This window comes from Brachycentrus maculatus, unplaced genomic scaffold, assembly GCF_059751285.1.
Source record: "Brachycentrus maculatus isolate JH-2025_06_01 unplaced genomic scaffold, ASM5975128v1 h1tg000694l, whole genome shotgun sequence".
In the NCBI taxonomy this organism is placed as follows: Eukaryota; Metazoa; Arthropoda; class Insecta; order Trichoptera; family Brachycentridae; genus Brachycentrus; species Brachycentrus maculatus.
Window position 1 is genome coordinate 20,909 of NW_028281426.1, and position 23,861 is coordinate 44,769.

Sequence of the window (23,861 nt, forward strand, 5' to 3'; positions counted from 1 at the left end):
TCAAGTTTTTTTATTCATGACGTTTTTGAAAGGAGTGAGCGATATGCGATCGTAAGCTAAGGCTTACGATCGCATATCGCTTACAGGTAAGATTTCACATCTTTAGGGGTGTAAGCGCAATATTTACATATGTATTTATTTTTCCATATACTTACTCATCACTCACTATTTTTACTATAGCATTTTTTTTAAAACGCTATCGAGTCATTTATTGATTACAATTTTTATGATCGCACTACTTTTTTTCTTCTTTTTCTTCTTCTTCTTGGTGTAGGCCTTGTGGAGTTTTTTTAAAGGGGGATTAGCCTCCTGCGATATTGATTCCCAGGTGTCAATCCATCTCGTTAGTAGACTGCCTCGGATTCGTCTACCTCAAGGTTGGCCGTGCAGTGCGATTTGTCGTATTTCTGACAGGTAAAATATTGTATGTTGTTCAAAATAAATCATGCAGATATGATACATTGTGTAGATACAATAAGTATCCTTAAATTTACATCTTTAATTTAAATACAGCTAGCGACATCTGTTGAAAAAGTTGTAAACTATTTTGCTGGATGATCGTAAAATCGATATGTAAGAAGAATTCTCGATATGCAAGAAGAATTTCCGAAACAACGCCATCTATAGAAAACTTTCTGAAGCTTTTATGGACGAAGTAAATAAATCATTGATTTACATTCTCCAAAGACAAATGTTTCTTATTTTTCATTCTCTTATTCTCGCAGTTGCTAAGTTTGTAGACATGAAACTAACATGAATAATTTAATGAAGAATTTACATTTTGTTTCCAAAAGAGAAATATATGTGTTTTTATTATTTACACAAATATTTCAATTTCATACTATTTCTGTGAGCCATAATTTGAGCTCATAATTGGAACATTGAGCTTTGAGCTCCTCACGCTTGCACAGTGCAAGTATGCCAGAGTGAGTTGCGAATATATTGTCGCGGTACCCGAATTTTTGTAAATTACTTAACGTCCATTGACTCTGAAATCTAGCTACGGCTTATGCAACACCGCTTATCATGACCCTACTCAGGCTTATCAACTTTTTAAGTTTTATAGCCTTTGCCTACTCGTGAGTGGATTTACTCTTTATGTTTGAAGTTACTATAATTTCATGTAATTCATGAGTGAAAATTCTAGGCAAAAACACACACTCTTCCCGCACACTCTTTACGTGCTGTTTATACGTGAATTTGTTTCCGGTATTCACAAAATACCTCCGATGTACCCGATAAATTCTGATTATTATAAATATTATTTTTTTAAATCAATGCGTATATCGCAGTCATACAGGAGAAAGTGACCGACTGCATTTTTTTTACAAAAACGTGATCATTGACTATTTGATATCTTACTAGCTTAATATTGCCTGAAAAAATCCCGATGGATTTTAATCTTGGAAGTACAATATACTGACTTGTTAAAAATGACTAACTGCCTTGATGTTTATTTTCTTGCCAAGCAAAAGTGACTTAAATGGCCCTCCTGAACATTTTACGTTTTGGAAGTTGGTCACTTTCTCCTGTACGACTACGATATATGTTATGGAGGAATACCTAAAGTCTTGGCCTTGTATTTATTATATTTATAAAGATATTGATGGTTATTAAAAGCAATGTTTAAAAGGTACACAACAGCAGGAAGGGAGAGTTAATAATATACAAAAAAATATTACTTAATTTTATTATTGGGACCCACTACACAGTGGGTGATCGAACCATTTCAAGCACTGCCTAACGGATGTAATTAAATATCCTTAAACTATAAAGCTTTCAGTGTCGATCATTGTGCAAAGTTTTCCACTTACCCTTTAACGACTGATGTAGCAACAGCAACAGTTTAACAAGACGCGGTTAAGGGTGATGCCTGATTGGCCCTTCGATTTGCCAAGATTGACAGACGACAAGGGGTTGAGTGGTGTTGCTAGTACGTTGGAGAAGGTTCAAATTAATTAAGGCAATTTCACTTGATGGCGGTAAGCCACGTGAAAGGGTTAAGTTTATGTAACCAATTTGCAAATAAGATCAATAACATTATAAACACGGTGTCGTAAATATATTGTCGTTATCGTGAATTCACAAATATGTATTTATTTAGATTGGCAGTGACAGGAATATTGAAAGCTTTAAAAAGTAAATTCACAGTGAAATTTGGATACAATTTTGTTATGGTGCATAGATCATACTGACGCAGTGATATCTTGATCGTTAACGGATGAAGCCAAGATGATCACTCTAGAACTTCAGGAACCAGTCCAGGGTATTATCAAATAAATATTATTGGATATAATCACTAACATTTACTTTCACTCCCCGCTGGGAATCGAACCCCAGACCTCTAGCACGGTAGCTGAACACGCTAACTATGACACCTCAGAGGCGGACATTAAAGGTACATATTTAAAATATTTACAAAATTTTGAGTGTGTCCAAATACTTTTTTCACAAATCTGGGTTTTCTGAACAAGTATTTGGATACATTTAAAGTGTTGTGAATAAAATGACTAATCAAATTGTCAGCTGCATTGAAAACAATAATAATATATTCAACATAACCTAAAATCTGGTGATGGAAACATTTAACGTAATCGGATGGCATGTATATCTAGACGTATGGATGTGAAGGAAGCTACTGTGTGGCGTTCCATCTTCTCTGCTTACCCCTGCAGATAAATGAAGTGATGGTAGTAGTAGTAGTAAGAGTATGTTATACTTATAAAATTTTTCATAATAGGGGATGATTCATTAAGTAAATTGTCTCACATTCTCCGTTGCAAGTTTGGTAGATATAATATATTTAAAAATAAAATAAACAGAAACACCCCTTACACAGGTGATTTAAGGGTCGTGAATGCAAGTCAGGGAGGATATTCCTGAAACAAAAGACATAAAATACACTTGCGCATCGGGAAGAGATAAAACTTTAAACTCCGACATGAGATACTTGCTATTTTAATATTTATTCGTGAAACTTGGACCTTAAGTCATCTTGGCTACACCACATGCCTTGACAAGGGGTCGTTTAAAATTGTAACCAAAAAATTTCAAATAGGAAAATACTTGATTAGGGATTGAATGGTTTTGTAATTTAACTCAAATTTAAAAAAAAACCTTCACCACATGGTAAATTGGAAACAAGTATTTGAACACACGCATAACTTACATTTCGCTCACTCCTTTCAACAACGTCATAAATCAAAAACTTTGATTTTTCAGGAGATCGTTTTTAAAGTTTAAAAATATAATACAATGTTTGAAAAATAAATATCAAGCCACTTCTTGAACTTTTTACTGTGCAACAGATCTTTTTAGGTAAAACCTGAATGTTTTTTCTCCATTTGAAAAATATTTAGTTTATTTAAAAATATAATTAAACAATACCTTTTCTTCAAAATGCAAAAACAACACTTTCTGCCCTGTAGCCGGTAAATATTAAGTTAAAAATATGTCGCTTTTGCTGTGATGTAGTACATTTTCTGGGCATTCCGAAAACATGCACAACTGAAAATAGACGATTTTTGATATATGGCGTTGTTGAAAGGAGTGAGCGATTTGTTACTTTCTAAAATCTAACATTTTTTTAGTTTTGATGTTTTTGTTTTACGATTGTTTACCGCGCACTGGTAAAAACACTTTATCTAGGAATATAATCTTGAAATTCAAATGCGAGTTTACATTTTTTTATTAATTTCTGTAGTTATGTTTACTTATAAATATAAAAATAATGAATTTATTTTTCATACATAAGTCACATATATGTATATCATTTCCGATGAGTAATTTATATTATTCATTTTGGGACATAGGATTCAGGTTAACAAGACTGAAACACAAATAAGAAAGTAAAAAAGAATTAAAAAAATTAATCGAAACTAACAAAGGATTAAAAATTAAATAATAAACAATCAACTTAAGAAAGTAATTAATAATAATAAATCCCTTACCGCACCCCAATGGTGCATAGGGCACTGCTTCATATAAACGAAGTGTTATCTCGATCGATTACACACGAAGGAAAGGTGATCATCCCTCCACTTCAGGCACCAGTCCAGTGTAATATTGAATAAATATTAGAGTGAAAAAATCACTTATATTTATTAAACCCCCCTGGGAATTTAACCCGGGACCTCCAGAACGGTAGGCGAGCATGCTGTCCATTACACTACGGAGGCTGACAAAGAGTTAAAAAGTAAAAACTTTTTAAATTTATGAAACAGGCTTATAGAAATGAACATAAGGCATGTTTAAAAGAAACAACAGAAAATATGAGTAATCATAACAAAAAATATCTTTGGATAAACTAATTTTTCAGTTCATTCATTTTGGATCCCTGACTGGGTTCTATATTATATGTAAGTACGTCATCCACCCCGTTAGGAGATGTCTTATAATGTGTGTTTCAAAATAATTGTTCAACCCTTGTTTTAGTAAGAAATTTAAAATTAAAATGAAGTGTCACCGATGACGCTAATGGTAAGAGTTTCACATTTTGTCTCACTTAATACTTTGCATAACGACTTGTTTGGTTGAACTTCAGAAATTTTGTAATAGGTTAGATGTAAACCCTGTAAATTGGGGTGAATAGAAACGCCGTCTTTGGTGGGCATATCGTCAAAAAGATGTATTCTTATTTTTATTTATTTTAACAAAAAAATATCTACTGTCCCGTCCCGTCTTTGGTTTAGGAAAATTTCGATGAACAAGAAAGATACATCCACCATTTGTCGAATGAGGATGGGTCATTGCTGTACGAGAGAGCACCTTGCGAGGATTGGTGTCTTTGACTCCCCCATTTGCGAGTGTCGTTTCGAAGAGGAAGACCTTAACCACGTATTCTTTGTTTGCCCAATGAATGATCAAATGCCAATTTTTTTTAAATCTCTGGCCCCGCTTATTCCCCTCCCTTTAGATATCCATCTCATCCTGGCGAGCAGGAATCCAATTTTGTACAGACTGTTAGTTGTTTTTCTGAAATTGAATGCAATAAATTTATAGTTTATCTTTATAATTTATGGTCTATCATATTTTATAATTAAGAATTCAATTAACTTGACATTGGCAAATGCATAGTATAACATGTGCAACGCCATTCCATATTTAAAAAAAAAAAACAAAACAAAAAAATATATATGTGCATTGATGGGCTTATTGCTAGGAAGCAATATTTCCCATCCAACTGAAAACAGACTAGTGATATTGGTCAAAACGTTTGAAACCATATATTGCTCTTTGCAATTAGAGGGTAGATAGTGCTTGAATATAAATAATAAACGAGAAAGAGTAAAAAAAAAGTATTTATTAATTCAGCATTAACTTTGTGAAATCACATATAGATTTTTTTAAAAAAAACACTTGAATATACCACTTTAATAAGTTTTATTCATATAAACGACTAGTTTCGAAAACTTACAGATGTTTTCATCTTCTGGTAAAAATTAAAACTAACGAATAAAAAATATATTTAGGGGTAAATATAGGTTAATAAATATAGGGAAGAGGGGGGGGGTTAAGGAACAAGATTTTTTTGTAAAAAACAGGTGACGTATTTTGAAACAGTATATTATTAATCAACGTTTTATCAGAATTTAAATTTTTCGAAACTAGTCATATATATAATTAAAACTTATAAATGTGGTATATTCAAGTGTTAATTTAAAAAAATAATAAAAATAAGAAATATCATAAATTTCCATTGACTGCTGTTTTTATATTGTCCGCCTCTTCTGTGTAATTGTCAGCACGCTCAGCTACCGTTCTGGAGGTCTCGGGTTCGATTCCCAGGGGGGGTCAAATAAATATAAGCGATTTTTCACTTTAATATTTATTCAATGGACTGGACTGGACCCTGGACTGGTACCTGAAGCGGAGGGCTGATCACCTTGTCTTCATGCAATCAACGATCAAGTTAACACTACGTCGCTACGATGCAGTACCCTATGCACCATTGGGTACGGATAAGGGTAAAATATATATTTAAATATATTTTTACTTCATATAGACAAAAAAATGTGCGCTGGCGGGCTTACTGCTACAAAATAATATTTTCCAACCAACTGAGAACAGACTAGTGATATTGTTCAAAACGTTTAATACCTTCAGGGTGGCGCAAAATCAATCATTCTATCGGAAGATGTAATAATTTTTGTAAATGGCGTCGTACGTCAATCATATTTTACATGTGTAAACTAGACAGCTACAGTATACAGATAAATTGATAAAACAGGCACAACGTGCATGTGCATTTACGACTCCTTCATAGTATCTATAAGTATTTTTTAAATAAACATTATACATTAATAATATATTATATATTATCCTTTCTTGGTTGTACATATTATACAACGTCACGTTTTAATATTTTACATACGCGAATTTTCAAAAGATGTCAAGTTCAAAATAATGTATTACCAGAATAAGATGTTCTAATGGCCAAACTTTTTCCAAAAATGAATATAAATACTAGAACATTAATACCGCGTTATAATTATTCTAAAGCATAACTCCAGTGTTCTTCAATTTATTTTTTTCATGAACTTAAATATTCTCTAAGTCAATTCTTCAAAAAAACATTTTATTAATTTTATATTGGTTCTACAGTGAATATTATTTACTTATAACCCTTAACCGCACCCAATGGTGCATAGGGCACTGCATCGAATTGACGCAGTGTTATCTTGATCATTACTTACATGAAGGCAAGGTGATCACTCTTGCGCTTCAGGAACCAGTCCAGGGTAATATTGAATAAATATTACAGTGTAAAATCACTGATATTTATTTTCACCCCCCCTGGGAATCGAACCCGGGACCTCCAGCACGGTAGCTAAACACGCTGACCATTACACCACGGAGGCGGACAAAGTGAATATAAAAAGTAAATAAACAAAAAACCTGCACATTCTGCCATCGCTATAATTTTCGAAATAAATTAAATAATCTGTTATAAAAGTTATAAAAGTTACCCCCGATTTTCGGCTTCTAAACATTTGGCTTATGGTTTTGCCGTTAGTTGATTTGGTAGTCACTTTGTGTTAACATCTATCCATTTTTAATTTAAATTTCACTTGGTTAATACCACTATTTTGTAATAAAAATTGTGTGTACGTGTTTCGATAAATTCCGTATAATTTTATACTATGTTTGTAAATGATGCAGAATGCATCGAAACTAAAAATACCTACTCAAAAAAGTACGAAAAAAAATGTACTTATCAAGAGAAATTCAAATTAATAATGGACATTTCGACATGGGGATTTTGAGACACGGGATCATTTGACCGAATTAAATTTTCAATAATAACCGTATTATACAATTACGAAATTATGTATAATTCACCTTCATTTATAATATGAAGAAGCTACTTCCGAAAATATTCATAAATTAAGACGGTTAAACTTTTCAATTTGTGCATATGTTCATATGTCAATTTCAGTCAAATTCTATTGTAGAAATATTCGTCAGCAAAATGTCATGTCCGGCCAATTTGTATACTGAATCAAGAAAAAACCTGTTATTTTGGGTCTCAGTATGTAGAAATACTGAGAGTTTTTTTTATAAACATAATTTTTAAAACATATTTTTAGGATATGGAATAAGAAACTTCATACGCAAGAACTAACATTTTGGAAATGATTTAAAGCCTTGTATTCGTCAAGTCGCAACATAATTTTCTCTAAATCCAGGTAATTGGTTTTTTTTATTTTTTGAAGAAATTGATTTTTTTCTAAAACACCGTTTTTGCATTGAAAAAAAATGATTTTCATCGAAATAATTATATGGTTTTGAATAGAAAAAAGTTTTTGAAAAGTAAGAACTTGAAAAAAAAATTAAAATATTTTTTTCTATATTTATTCTAAAAAACAAAAAATCCATTTATCATTATTTACGAAACTCGGGCGTGAACGACATTTGACCTCTCTGATAGTCTCCGGTGGCATATATACTGTGTTAGCTCAAATACCCCCTTAAATGAAAAAAAAATCGGTCAATTCCCACAGTTGAAGGAGTTCAGGATTTTTCACACGTGTAACGCGAGACAGCTCTTTGGTTCACGTTAATCTTAATGTCTCCAAGTTTTAAATGGCAGGTGCAAGCAGCGTGTGTGGACTCGCTGTGTAATTTTCTTCCCTTTGCTTACTTTTTAATACTTACACCGGCGCATACATCAACCAGCTTTATGCGGATTCTTTGGGCAATTGCACGTGAGGAACATTATTCCGTGAACCATTATTTCTCTAAAAAAGTATATTGAATAAAAAAAAATGTTAATAAAACGAAAGATGTTTTTCTAAATCAGATAGTATGGTAAATAGTCGAGTACGTTTATTAAATTTAAAAAATGGTTGTATATGTGATTATATTTATATCTTCTTTTAACTCTTATCCGCACCCATTGGTGTATAGGGCACTGCATCGTTGAGAAGCAGTGTTATCTGGATCGTTAAATACACGAAAGAAAAGTGATAAGCTTTCCGTTTCATGTACCAGTCCAGGGTCATATTAAATAAATATTAGACTAAGAAATCACTAATACAATATTTATATTGACCCTCTTGAAAATCGAATCCAGGCCTTCTAGCATGGTAGCCTAGCGCGCTTGCCACAACACTATGAAGGTTGACATTTATTAATTAAATAATAATAATAACACCCTTATCCGCACCCAAATGGTGCATAGGGCACTGCGTCATATAACGCAGTGTTATCTTGATCGTTTTTACACATGAAGGAAAGGTGATCAGCCCTCCGCTTCAGGTACCAGTCCAGGGTAATATTGAATAAATATTACAGTGGAAAATCACATTTATTTGAACCCTCCTGGGAATCGAACCCGGGACCTACAGAACGGTCTACTAATTAGACATTTTTTATTTTATAATATTAATTACTTATGCTTCTCCAAAAAAGAGATTAAATTCTTGTTCTTAGAGAAGGACTTACACTAAATTTCCATATATTGTACTTAATTAATACAATAATTTATTTGATGTTTTTTTTTGTATTTATTTAATTTTCATTTGTATAATAGGCAATTGTTTTATTGTTATATTTTCTATATGTTTGGTAAATATACGTTAGGTTTTAATCACAATAAGAAAACAGGAAAAAAATAACGCATTCAAAATATCACTTCTATTGACACCCTGTAAACACATTTTTTTAATGAATATTCCCATTTTTATTTATTCACCCTGTTTTATTCGGGAAAATGTAAACATTATTCTGTAGAATTAAATAAATACAAATAACAGTACAAAGCCGTTCGTTATTTTAGTGAGTTATAATAAGATACGTTTTAATTTTTCCCTTTCTTATATTTTTATCAACCCCTTTACTTGGACTTCACATTAATGTCACCCTTGGCTGCGCAGCTACTAATGAAAAGAAAATCTAATTAAAATACTCCCAGGAAAATATTATTTTTCTTTTTAATTCCAACTCCACCACTGGAAAACATAAAAACAAAGAAAAAAATTAGGTAATAAATTAATGTGAATTTACAGTGATGCGTTTAGATTTTTCTTAGTTTTAAATGCAGTCAAGTGATTAAGTTATGATACTGTATGTAGATTTCATAGTTCATTAAATGTCAGCGTCATATGTTGAGCGAAGCAGAAACATACGCAAAACTTAACATTTTTCATGGCGGAGAGCGTGTTTCTTAACATCTGCTGTCATTTGGCATTTTCAATGATTTCGATTACATTTCTGTTTCACAGATTTTTTAAATATTTTAAATGCTTCACAATAATTGTGAAATGTAACATATTTGAAATGTGCGTTTTGCGTTTTCTTTATTTTATCGTTGTGAGCATAATTCAATATTTATTTTAAGTTTTTTTTTATCACAATATTTATGGTTGGTATCCATCAAACGAATCGGTAGCTGGCTTTAAAACAACAAATCGATGCGTTTTGAATAATTTCGATACGATGAAATCATTAGTTTAACGCTATCCATGAATACAAAAAATATTTTCCCCAGATTCTTTGTGGCATATTCTATAAATTTTATAAAATAAAACTACTTCGTTTTAACCACTTTTATTGGTACTTTTCTCCAACCGGTTTCGACAACAACCTTGTCATCGTCAGGGTTACAGGATTTATTACATGTTTAACCCTGATAATAAACAACAGCTGGAGACGCGTAGCAGGAGCCTGGGTGAGGACCTATCCAACGTCAGATCCGTCATCGAAGGAACTGTCACGAGAGGTAGTATCATACATGATAAAAATAATGAAAGACATTGGTAACATAAACCAAAGTAGGACACAAAATGCTGAAACCTCTTCTAGAGGAACGGAAGGTTTGCTGATGACAGTCAACAGTCCGCCTTCTCCTGAGGAGTTTTACGTGGTTTACTCCCAGCAATGAGCAAATGGTGAGAAGTTCCTGTTTGACCCACACTAGATTATCCCTCCTGTTCCCAACACAGATTCAAATAAAAACATATTTAATTAGCTAGAAGAAACAAAAATCCACTAAATGATCTATAAACCCTGTACATAATAAGCAAGGTGAATAATAAATACAATTCTCATCTAAAAAAAAACCCTGATAATGAGATGATGATAGGGTTTATGTCGAAACCGGTGGAGAAAAGTACCAAATACCAATGAAAAAGTCGTTAAAAACAAATAATTTTTGTTTTTAAAAAAAAACGAACAAAATCGTTTTTTTATTAAATTCAAAATAAAATTGAAAAATACTGAATATTAAAATATTTTTTTAAACAGTTAGATAAGGTATAATAAAAATACAGAAATATTAACTTATTTTTATAAACGATTATTAATGTGAATTCTCTTACAGAGTTGGCAAAGATAAATAATAATTTTTATTATTGCTAAATAAAAATTCCCCGCTGTCGCCAATGCAAATGAGTATGAATGGGTTAACTCGAACAGAGGCGGTGGCAATTTTTTAAACATTTTTATTTTTATGGAACTAAGTCACTTTCTGTTCTTCTAAACACCTTCAAACCCTTATACAGGCTGTATTTTTACCCTTATCGTGGGAAGAATTGAAGTAATCTTATCTTTTACAATGAAAGTAGGCTGGCCTATTTGATTTAGAGCATTTAAATAAGCATTTATCTAGCAATATTAAATATTAAAAACACAAAAATGCAATTTATCATGTTTAAATGTAATAAATTAATTAATTCAATATAAAAAAAACTACTTACTTGAAACCACTTTAAGATGGTAACAGTCACTTTCAGATGGTAATAAGTCTTTTTAATGGTAATAAGTCTACGTCTGTGGTGTTATGGTAAATGAGTTTAGCTACCATACTGGAGATCTCGGGTTCGATTCCCTGGGGGGGGGCGTCAAATAAATAGAAGTGATTTTTTCACTCTTATATTTATTCAATATTACCCTGGACCTTGATGACCTTTTCTTCATGTGTCAACGATCAAGATAACACTTCGTTTATATGATGCAGTGCCCTATGCACCATTAGGATGCGGATAAGGGTGTGAAGTGATAGATGTGCGAATGGTGAAATAAGGAAGGAATGCAAAGCTGAGATAAGCATTATCGATAAAATTAAGAAAGTTGTGTTGAGATGGTTTGGATATGTGGAACGAATCAGTGACGAAAGAACGATAAAACAAATTTATGAGGCGAATGTTAGTGGGAAAAGAAGCAGAGGAAGACCGAGAAAACATGGCACGATCAGGTATGCCAAATACTTGAAAGTGGTCAGGTTAGGAGTCGTAACAATCGGCGGGTATGTATGAAAAGATGCATGAACGTGGAAGAGGCGAAGAATGTTTGCAAGGACAGAGTGGTGTGGCGCTCTATTCTCTCTGCCTACCCCTGCGAGGAAGCGGCGTGATGGTTAGTTAGTTAGTTAGTTATAAGGGTGTGAAGAAGAATTGTAAGATGACAAGTCATTAGCCCCGTAAATACAGACATCCATATTCTTCTTCATCTATTGTATGATGAGATTTCAAAAAAAGTATTTAAATTCCTCTTTTTGCATGCAGAGTTACATATGTCTATCTACAAAATTAAACATTTCCTGGAAATTTTAGCCATTGTTTTACCAAAGAGCGCGATCGCGCTTCTAGATGCTTCCATAGAAGGCACCAAAACGGTTAATATCTTAATTAGAACACCGAGTTCTAATTTTGAAATTGAGCTTCTAAAATTCTAAATGCCTTCAGGCTCAGACACGTAAAAAAGTTTTATTAATCTTCAATATCTTTTTACAATAAAATAAACATCCTGTACAAAGAAAGAAAGCACCTGTGTACTTTTAAAGTTAATTTGTCTCCTGGTAATTATTTTCAATTAAAGAATTCTGCCAAAAATGAGATGCCGTTGGTACAGGGTGTTCAAGACAAATGGTCATTATTATTTACCGTTTCGTAATATTATTTTATATATTTTTGTTTGTTTTAAGCCTGAGAGTTTATAAAGAAAAGAAAATGATATTTTACATAAAATACTGAAGTGTGAATGTATTTCTTAAATTTATGCTTAAAAGCAAAAGTTAAGAAGGAAGTCAGAAACATAAAGAAAAAGTTTTGAAAAATAACATTTTTGTTTATGGTTCCCAAACGTTTTTGATTTAGGGTCCTCTTGAAGCTAGTGATAATTTATCAGATTATTTTTTGACATCTCATCAAAGATGAAGAAGAATATGGAAGTCTGGGCATTTACGGGGCTGACGACCGTCATAGGCTGGTTTGAATGATCACTTTACACACTTTGAATTTCCTTCCTTTCCATTCCTAATAGATATAAGAAACATTCGACAACAGAGCCACATTGCATATCACTATTTTTTTCATATTAGATTAAATTTACATAAATAAATATATTTGTATAAAAACAAAGTTTGAAAAAAAAACAGAATATTTTTTAACTTTGGTTTATTGGTTGTAAAAATAAATAATAACAAATGTATTAAAAAATAATTATAAAAATGATAAGGTAACTTTTTCAAAGAAATATAATATTATATTAAAATATTTACATGGTTTGTATCTTTACAATTTCATTTCTAATATTGCTTAATAAATTAGATAATTTATGAATATGTTATATTTTCATTTTGAAGAAAGTAAAAAAAAATTAAATTTGTAGAAGGGTTTGCCATTTGAAATTGGTTTTCCGTATGGATTATTTTAATAAAACATTTTTATTTCAAACCTTACCCCAGAAAATAATAATGATAAATTATTTGAATTTTGAAGGAATTAAAAAGTACATTAAATTTTGCAAAGTTGGCACTAGGTTTTGGTTTTCCATATATTTTATCAAAATTAAATACCCCGTTCGTTAATACCTTCCCTATGGAGATTTTATTTTTTATTTATTAAGCCTCCACTCGTTCACGAGTGATTTTAGCTCTAACAAACAAAATACATTGTTATATCTATAAATAAAAGATTTATGAGGTGAGTGATAGAAGCAAGAAAACAACAATAATTATAATTTACTGAAATTAAGGAAAATATAAATTAAACTATGCGCTCAATATTAATTAAATCATATAAAAATGCGGAAAACAAAAATTTTAGAATAAAATGTTCCCAATGTATTTGAATTTTAAAGAAAGTTAAAAAAAGTAATTAATATATTTTTTTAACAGAGCTTGGCTCTGTTTCTCTCTCCAATACAGATTATACATATAATTTAATTTCTAGCATTATTCAGGAAAACAAGAATAATAAGTTACACATTGAAGAAAGGAAAAATGTTATAAAACTTAACGCGAGTTTGGCCAGATTGAAAAATCGTTAATTTAACAAAAGGAAGATTTTTCTCAAACTTATATAGGAGTTTAGCGTTTCTTAATTGAAATTATATGCAAAAGGTAAATATTACTATTTAACTAATTTTGACTTATATTTAAAAATATGTATTTAAGTGATTAATCTATTTTTGTTCACTTAATTCTTAGGTTTTTTTACCATTTTTGATTATAACATCATTTGGGATCAAGTCTCAAATATAAAAAATAAGCAAAAAATAAACACAAACTTGGGATCCGTGATAGTTCATGAGGAACTCTCACGAGAGATGGTATCATACATCACTCACTCCTTTCAAGAACGTCATAAATCAAAAATCGTCGATTTTCAGTTGTGCATGTCGAAAATGAAAATGTGCTTTATCCCAGCAAAAGAGGCATATTTTTAACTTAATATTTACCCGCCACAGGGCAGAAAATGTTGTTTTTTCATTTTGAAGAAAAGGTATTGTTTAATTATTATTTTTAAATTTACTAAATATTTTTCAAATGGAAAAAAAAACCTTCAGGTTTTACCTGAAAAGATCTGTTGCACAGTAAAAAGTTCAAAAAGTGGCTTGATATTTATTTTCAATACATATGTGTTATATTTTTAAACTTTTAAAACGTTTTCCTGAAAAATCAAGTTTTGTGATTTATGACGTTCTTGAAAGGAGTGGGCGACATGATAAAAATAGTGAAGGACATTGGTGCCATAAACCAAGCTAGGACACAATATGCCGAACCATCTTCTAGTGGAACGGGAGATCTGCTGACGACAGTCAACTGTCGGGCTTCTCCTGAGGAGTTTTACATGGTTTTCTCCCAGAAATTAGCAAATACTGAGATGTTCTTGACTGGCCCACATTAGATTGTCCTTCCTGTTCCCAACACGGATTAAAATAAAAACACTTTTTTAAGTTACAAGAAAGAAAATCCACATAATATCTATAAACAATGTACAAAATAAGCGAGGTAAGTAATAAATGCAATTCTCATCTAAAAAAACACAAGCATGATACATTCAAAACATTTTACAGAATGATGACGTTAATTATATTAAAACGTACTTTCTGATAACATAACGGAAATGACAACATACATACGATAACAGTATAAATAAAAACACTGAAAATAAACAGTATACAGAATTTTTTAGGTAGTTTTTATTGTTAAAACTTCGTAATATTTATGTACTTATGAACCAAACAAACAGAATTCTCATTATAAACCATATTGGAAAAACCAACGATAAATTACCGGTATGCAAATAGTATGTTTCTTCATTCTTCAAACCCTCTTCTGTACCCGATGGTGCATAGGGCACTGCATAATATAAACGCAGTTTTATCTGAATCGTTAACACATTAAGGAAAGGTGATCAGCCTTCCAATTTAGGTAGCAGTCCAGGATAATAGTGAATACATTTTAGAGTGAAAAAATCACCTGTATTTACTTTCATTGTTAAAAAATAATGATATTAAAAATGTATATACATCACAACTCATTGCACTTTTTTATTTGGAGAAAGAAAACATCAATTATTACCATTAAAAATCACTATTTTTGGTTTTTAAACTGCTTTATTAATCATGAATTGTCCAAACCAATTTAAAATTTTACCTATGTATCAAAAGTTAAAAAAAATAAATCCAAAAAATAAATCTTTTTAATCCAATATTTTTTATACTACCTGTACCCATACACGTTATGATTTGGCTCAGTCTAGTCAAATGCAAAAGAAATAAAAGAGATAGCGTACATTTCTGAAATGTTCAATTCACACATTTTTTTAAATATCTGTCAAAAAACACGTTACCCGTCATTAGCAATGATTAGTTTTGTGTGTGTTGTTAATGTAACATAAAAAGATGGCGCTGCCAATTGTAAAATAAAAGTTCACATGTCATAGTAATTATAATTTTGGACATTTTATAAAAAGCCATTTTTTGCAAAATACTACCTCAAGAGCGCTACAGGTATTGTTTTTTTTTTATATTTGACAAATATCAGGTTATTTTGTTTGATTCAATAACTATTAATTATATTTTTTTTAAATTAAGACACAAAGTTAATATATATAATTAACAAGTTAATATTTAATACAAGCTTTAGAAAAAATTATGTTACTTATAAATTCCTTGCATTATTAGTGCAAAAGAATTTAGAGATAAGGAAAATGTGTTTAAATAAAAATGCAGATATTGTCTAACTAAAATTCTTAAAAATATAATAACCTATCTAAACATTTACTTCATCAAAGCACCATTTGAGAAATATACAATCAGGTCTTAAATTATTGGCATTTGAAAAAAAAACACTAAATCACTTTACTGACAATACATTCATTGGTATTTGTCAAGGTCTTAAATAAAAGGCCAAAATATACACTAAAACGAGTTTGAATTTTAAAATTGATTTGAAGTAGGTAGTATACAAGAAAATTTGCATGTTTTAGATGTGGAATGATTGAAATTGATTACAGATTATATTTTGAATATTTTTGAGGATAAAGTCAATATTTAATTGCATAATTTAAGGAAAAGAAGCTGAGAGATTGGTATTTATATTACTATATGAATACCAAGCACAAGCATTTTTTTCGCACCGATTTCTCCAGGCTCCAAATGGTGCTGATGATATTTCCGGTCAATTTCCTGATGAGATGTTATCCAGAGATGAATGATTCTTAGTATCTTAGGTGTTTGACTCTTTAACACCACAAAAAAATGCACAGAAGACCTCATGTTGGAAGGCAAGAACTACCTTGGTTTGGATGCTCTGAGAACAATAATGTCAGCAGGATGAACTGGAAACTCAGAGAAGACGAGATGACGAGATGACGATGTTTTTCTTGATTCACCAAGATCTTGATAAATATTCATTTTGATCAAATGATACAAGCACTTCCTTTTTTATCGTTCGTCTTAACTAGGATATGTTTTGATTGATGTAGAAAAATATCTCTGAACTATTTATAGACTCTTTTTTGTTTTTAATAGTTTAACAACCTTCCAGAGTGTTCTAGTCAGTAGATAGTTGTTTTTTGATACCGCGATGATACACCAAACGTCACATCTGTATTCGCTTTTAGTTTTTATGTTGTTTTTAGTCTAAAATCTTATGTTTTTCGTTATCCAGAGCTGCCTTCGCTTGGTGTGGTTATTGGCTGTTGAGGTACGTCTGGGGATTCGACAGCATCAGCTTCATCATCTGTATCGTTTCCTTGAGGCGCCGCGGGAGAATCAGGAGCTATCGAAGATCCTTTGACATATACAGGAGCTCTAAACGGTGCGGCAAGATATGATCGTGTCCCCAAACCATCACAACTTCGAGACAAACCCAAAAGTCCTAGAAACAAAAAAAAACATGAATATTCTTTTCATAAAATATAACTTTAAAAAAGTACACGATTAATAATTGCATCACTTTGAAAACAAAATCAGTCATTAAAAAATATTAGATGCCTTAGAAAATTCTTCTCGCCTATTGTGTATGTATAAGGATTTAAAGCATATTTAGTTCATATCGCTCACTCCTTTCAAGAACGTCATAAATCAAAAATCGTGAATTTTGAGTTGGGCATGTTTTCGGAATGCCCAGAAAATGTACAATATCCCAGCAAAAGAGGCATATTTTAAACTTAATATTTACCCGCTACAGGGCAGAAAGTGTTGTTTTTACACTTTGAAGAAAAGGTATTGTTTAATTATTTTTTAAAAATTTATTGAATATTTTTCAAATGGAGAAAAAACCTTAAATATCTGTTGCACGGTAAAAAGTTCAATAAGTGGCTTGATATTTATTTTTATTACATACATTGTATTATATTTTTAAACTTTAAAAACGTTCTCCTGAAAAATCAAGTTTTTTTATTAATGACGTTCTTGAAATGAGTGAGCGATATATCTTTAAAATGATAGTGGATGTATTTAGTCCTTAATAAATTAATGCGGTTGATAATCCCTAAAAACAAGCCAAATGATACAGCAATACAATCGACACATGGATTCAATATCTTATGTCAAACAAGATATGTCACAAAGCTCATTTATTCGTCTTATTTAATTGTCTTAATCCGATAGATATTTATTACCTATTGCCTCATAAATTTTTGTCAACTGAATAACTTCTTTTATTTAATTCTATAGGTAATATTTATATCCGTACATTTCATTATTGTATGTAAACGTATAGAAAAAAGCGAAAAGAATACACGTCTTTGCGACCTAAAAACATAGTTTTAGTTTGTTTTATAACATACATCCCGTAGAATGAAATTCTAGAGATGTTTCTAATTTTTAAAACACCATTTTAATGTTGAAAATTCGTTACAGCGTTTTAGAGATATTTTATGTTAAAATTTTTTTATGATTAAGGTTGTAACGTTAATTTTAATAACATAGAAAATAGGGATTATACATTTTTTAAAAGGAGTTCAAAAAATAAAAATAGCAATCTAAATATTTTTTTATTCACAAGTAATAAATTAATTGTAAAATTAAGTAAGTACTTTTACCCTTCCGATTTTTATTTATTAATAAAATCATTTGTAACTCTTGTCCTTTTACACACATTTCTTTATTTTTTTTTATAAAACCCTTACTGCACCCCAATTGTGCATAGGGCACTGCTTCATATAAACGCAGTGTTATCTCGATCGTTTACACATGAAGGAAAGGTGATCAGCCCTCCACTTCATTTACCAGTCCAGTGTAATATTGAATAAATATTAGAGTGAAAAAATCACTTGTATTTATTAAACCCCCCCTGGGAATCGAACCCGGGACCTCCAGAACGGTAGCCGAACATCATTTCTTTACTTTAGTAAAAACTGAAATTTAAACCCTATACAAATAATGAAAAAAAAAATTGTTTGGTATGCACTAATTATGATGGAAAATTAGCGGTCAATAATAACGATACAAGATGAAAATCAATTTTGTGGTATGACAAATACCTAGGGACATGAAATTTGACCTTCATTTGTCGTAAGAGCATCAACCTCTACCAAAAGAATCTAATATAGTGAACAAACAAATCTATTACGTCACGTACGTATAAAAAGAAGTAAAAAAAACTACCTACATTACCTGGAAATCAAAAGGTGTAGGAAATATGTGACACATTTTAATTTTAGGTCATTGACATTGACTGCATGAAATTTAAAAACAACATATTTGTTTGGGAAGTATGTTTTATTGGGACGACATGATTGATACAGATATAGAAAGGAGAGTGGATGCTGGAAATGGATTGAATGGTGCACTGTGATGATGCGCAATATTCCATTGTGAAATGCAAAAAAAAATACTGAAATATTTTTTTTTTTGCATTTCACAATTTTGTAGAAATATATTAAATAATATTAATACAAAAAAAAAATCCACTAAGGTATGACCTGTGTGTGGGTATACATTTTTATTTTAGGTTATAATAAATTTCATTTTTCATTCGAACCCTTATCCACACCCTATGGTGCATAGGGCACTGCATCATATAAACGCAGTGTTATCTTGATCATTAACACATGAAAGAAAGGTGATCAGCCCTCCGCTTCAGGTACCAGTCCAGGGTTATATTCAATACATATTACAGTGAAAAAATCACTTATATTTATTTGACCCCGCCTGGGAATCGAACCCGGGACCTCCAGTATGGTATGCTGACCATTGGGTTATAAAAAAGGGTACTGGAAACAATACAACTGATATAAAAAAATTTAAATAACTGATTTAAACAACAAATATTTCATTTTAATAGAAAACAAAAACAGCCAAAAAACGAAGTTAACAGTAAGTATGTACTATATGAGTTAAAAGTTTAAAAGAAGAAGCTAAGTAGATCTGTTTTTTTAAATAAATAATTTCAGAAATTTTTAAATCTTAAGAAATTTAGATATAGACATTATGTGTTTTACAACATTTTAATTTGAGGTCATTGACATATATTTTATTGAATTTCAAAAACATATTTCGGTTTAGGAAGTATATTTTATTGGGATGGAAAGATTGATAACGATATGGAGCCCTAATGTATGATGGAGTAAACAAATTATTCGTGCAATATGTTTCCAGTTTTCTCACAAAATAAAATAAATAGCTGTGGCACCACATACCAAGGATTCAGATCAAACCATTTGATCATTTTCAATCTGCATATAACATATATTACATTCCAAACAGTGTTGGTAATGACCTTGTATTCTAGCGCCGACATGTCGGTACATGTCTCCAATCATTCGATATAAAACTAACTAACCAACCATCGCAGGGGTACGCAGATTAACAGAACGCCACACCACTCTGTCTTCGCCCAGTCCACATTCCCATACATGCACGGCGATTATTACGACTCCCTATCTGACCGCTTTATTTGAAAAACTAGATCAAGCCGAGATTCCTCGGTCTTCCTCTGCTCCTATTTTCAACTACATTCGCCTCATAAATTTGTTTTATAATTTAACTTGATAAAATAAAACAACTTTGTTTTAGCCAGTTTTTATTGGTACACTTTGAAACCGGTTTTTACAAGAACTTTGTCATCATCAGGGTTTATGTACTAATTCTAAAACATTGAAATACTCATAGTTAAAAGTATCTGCGAAAAACATTCAAGAAATTATTTTATTATTCTCCAAACAAATTCAATACAACTTTCATAATTTATCGATAACGCTTATCTGAGTCATGCAAATTTCATTATTTCACTACTCAAACATCGTTTTATGGTAAAATAATGTATTTTATTGTTTATTTTTACTTTTTTAATAACCACATTTTCCTAAAATCTATAGTGACATTGTATTTCGATACATTCCACGTCATTCATTTTCAAACACCGAATAACGATATAGAAATGCGTCGAAACACGTGTCACAATGGTTATTAAGAAAAAATGCGGTTCTTTGACCTTTCAAGTGCGGCTCCGACACAAATCGCTCACTCCTTTCAAGAACGTCATAAATCAAAATACTTAATTTTTCAGGAGAACGTTTTTAAAGTTTAAAAATATAATGCAATGTATTAAAAATAAATATCAAGCCACTTATTGAACGTTTTACTGTGCAACAGATCTTTTTAGGTAAAACCTGAAGGTTTTTTCTCCATTTGAAAAATATTTATTACATTTAAAAAAAAATAAACAATGCATTTTCTTCAAAATGCAAAAACAACACTTTCTGCCCTGTAGCGGGTAAATATTAAGTTAAAAATATGCTGCTTTTTCTGGGATATAGTGTATTTTCTGGGCATTCCGAAAATATGCACAACTGAAAATTGACGAATTTTGATTTATGACGTTCTTGAAAGGAGTGAGCGAAATATCCGCGGGAAGGCTCTTCGACTCTACGTATTCATGCGAACAATCTTTTTCATGAATACTATCAAAAGTAAACAGAGATATCGACCCATTATTGAGTGGAATTGGAAACGTACTAAAAATAGTCATATTCAAACCTGACTTAATTAATCTTCAAGGATAATTTAATTGCAACACGTAAAGCACTGTTCCGAAAACATTTTCTATTCAAGTTACACGTACCAAATTAAGAAATTTCAGAGGTGCATATTTACCATATTATGGTAACACATTTAACACATTATGTGAAATGCGAAATGTGAGCCTACTTAACTGAGCACAAGCAATCAAAATTTGGAGTAATCGTGTTATTTAAAAAAAACTAGACTTTTTTCCGCGGCACACCAACTAATCACCACGGTACATCAGCGCAGTGTGCCGCGGGCACACACTTTGCTAACAATGGCGTGATTTCTACGGTCCACCTCTCTAGTGTAATGGGCAACACGCTCGACTACCGTTCTGGAGGTCCCGGGTTCGATTCCCAGGGGGGGGTTGTCAAATAAATATTACTGATTTCCTCACTCTAATGTTAATTCAATATTACATTGGACTGGTAATATTACCCTGAAGCGGAGGGCTGATTACCTTTTCTTCTTGTGTTAACGATTAAGATAACTCTGCGTTTATATGATGCAGTGCCCTATGCACCATTGCGGTCCGGATAATGGTTTGAAGAAGAAAAAGTGTTCTTATGGATACCTTAATTTCGAAATATTTTTTATCAATGAGTAAAATCCTTATTTTGTGTGAAATCAAGTAAGAGAATGAAGTTATAAATTTATAATAAAGGCGTAATAAAATGGCAAATAGATTTGACTCTCAATAAAATATTTAATCGTTTTGTGCATAGTATATATGTGTCGCCTACTTTCAAAATCCGCCAGATCCAGTTTTATGAGATTTTAAAATAAATATTTTATGGGAATACCAATTGTGGGTTTTATTGTATAAAATATTTATATACTTGAAAACCCTGTTAAAAAATTACTTTAAAGCAGCGTTGCATTTCAAATTCCGCTATATTCATGGAACATGCCTTCTGACCCATATCGGCCAATCGCAGAGCGGGGATAGGTCAAAAATCAAGATGACGTCATTATCGGTTTCTGTCTCGTGTTTTTATTCAAATACTGAAAAAAAAAATGGGAAAACTATCTATTTTAAAATATTTAATCCAAAAATAAACATTTCTTGTAAAAATAAATGTTGCTCGGAGAATTTAGCATTTTTTGTAAAATTGACTCACATGGATCTGGCGGATTTTGAAAGAAGGTTCATATAGTTGACTCCTTGGCTAATAGTGTTAGCTGTATGCGATCCATGTCAACGACCTTCCATTTTTTACGAACTTGTAAAATTATTTACTATTTTTGTTGACAGTAGTCGTGTGAAAGCATGTCCGAACACGTTTTAAGCTTAAATTGGTGAAAGGGTCATTCGTACATATACAGTATACAGTACACAAATTTATCATGCACACGTTTTTTATTTATTGAAAGAAATGCATTTTTTAAAATTGATTCGGTATTCACTTTGTGGTCAAATTTATCCATTCTAAATTTAGTTTTACTTGGTAAATACCACTGTTTCTTAAAATCTTTTGTGACTTGTGTTTCGATGTTACAATAGATGTTGTTGATGGCGAAAAACGTGTCATAATAGATGTTAAGAAGCAGCAGTATTTACTTAGTAAAACTTAAATAAGAATTAACGAAATATACATTTTTTGCATTACAACAAAGATGAAGAAGAATATGGAAGCCTGGGTATTTACAAGTACCATTAAATTCAGTTTTAAAACAATCTGTACAAAGCTTCAGATTAATAATAACAATTTTAGCCATTCACTTCGTAATAAGACATAATGAAATGATTGATGAAAACACTAGTTTTTTACCACTGGAGTTATATTTATTTTTATGACTAGTTTCGGTAGCTACAGATGATTTCATCTTCGGGTCTGATATAACCTAAAGCATAAATTATTATCTGTACTGTTAGTGAACGTGTTAGCTAAAAATATTGATATGTTACGCGTCAATTCGTTAAGAAAAAAATGCATTTCGGTTTATGATGAAATATTTCGTTTACTTAAATTTAGGTTATTTTTTATCTTGATTTTAAATAAAGTTCAAGATTTTCCCTAAAGCGACTTAGGAATGTAATGAAGCCGTTTAAAATAAATGAAAATAACAGATATTTATAATAATTCCTATAAAAAAAAATACCTCTCAAAAAATCCATCCTGACTGACTTCAAATATCCTTGGGCAACTCTTGTGTGGTATGTGAACGGAACAGCACTTTATTTTGATGTAATTGTATTATAATTCACAAATAAACAATTTAATGTATTGAAATTGCACAAAACCACTGACTAATATTCACGACAAGCTTCACCGGATCCCAAAACGGTACTAAGACACCACCGCAAATAAAATAATTATTTATAAACTTTGGCAATGTTGCCAGTGGCGCGACGCGTGGTGTGGCGAAATTTAATGAACTGAAGAATTTTGTAAAAAAAAATATGAAACGTTTTAATTATCTTTTATTTGAAAAAATGTTTCAGAAAATTAACATATAATTATGAACAACAACTTTCAACGTCAAAATGGTGTTTAAAAAAATTAAAACATCACTGGAATTTCATTGTATCTATAGAATGTATGTATATGTATTTTTATTGAAATTGTTTGATGTTGTTTGTTGGCCATACAGAACAAATTTTTTAGCAAAAT

At 31.1% G+C, this 23,861-nt stretch overlaps 1 long non-coding RNA gene across 1 annotated transcript; it reads right to left on the reverse strand.

The window, feature by feature from the left end:
* Positions 1 to 12,900: 12,900 nt before the first annotated feature.
* LOC148300551 (uncharacterized) lies at positions 12,901 to 23,515 on the reverse strand. Its single transcript, XR_015838931.1, has 2 exons — positions 23,350 to 23,515; positions 12,901 to 17,110 (listed from the first exon to the last, which is right to left on the reverse strand). It is a non-coding gene; the product is annotated as an uncharacterized LOC148300551 (long non-coding RNA).
* Between the last annotated feature and the right edge of the window lie 346 nt (positions 23,516 to 23,861).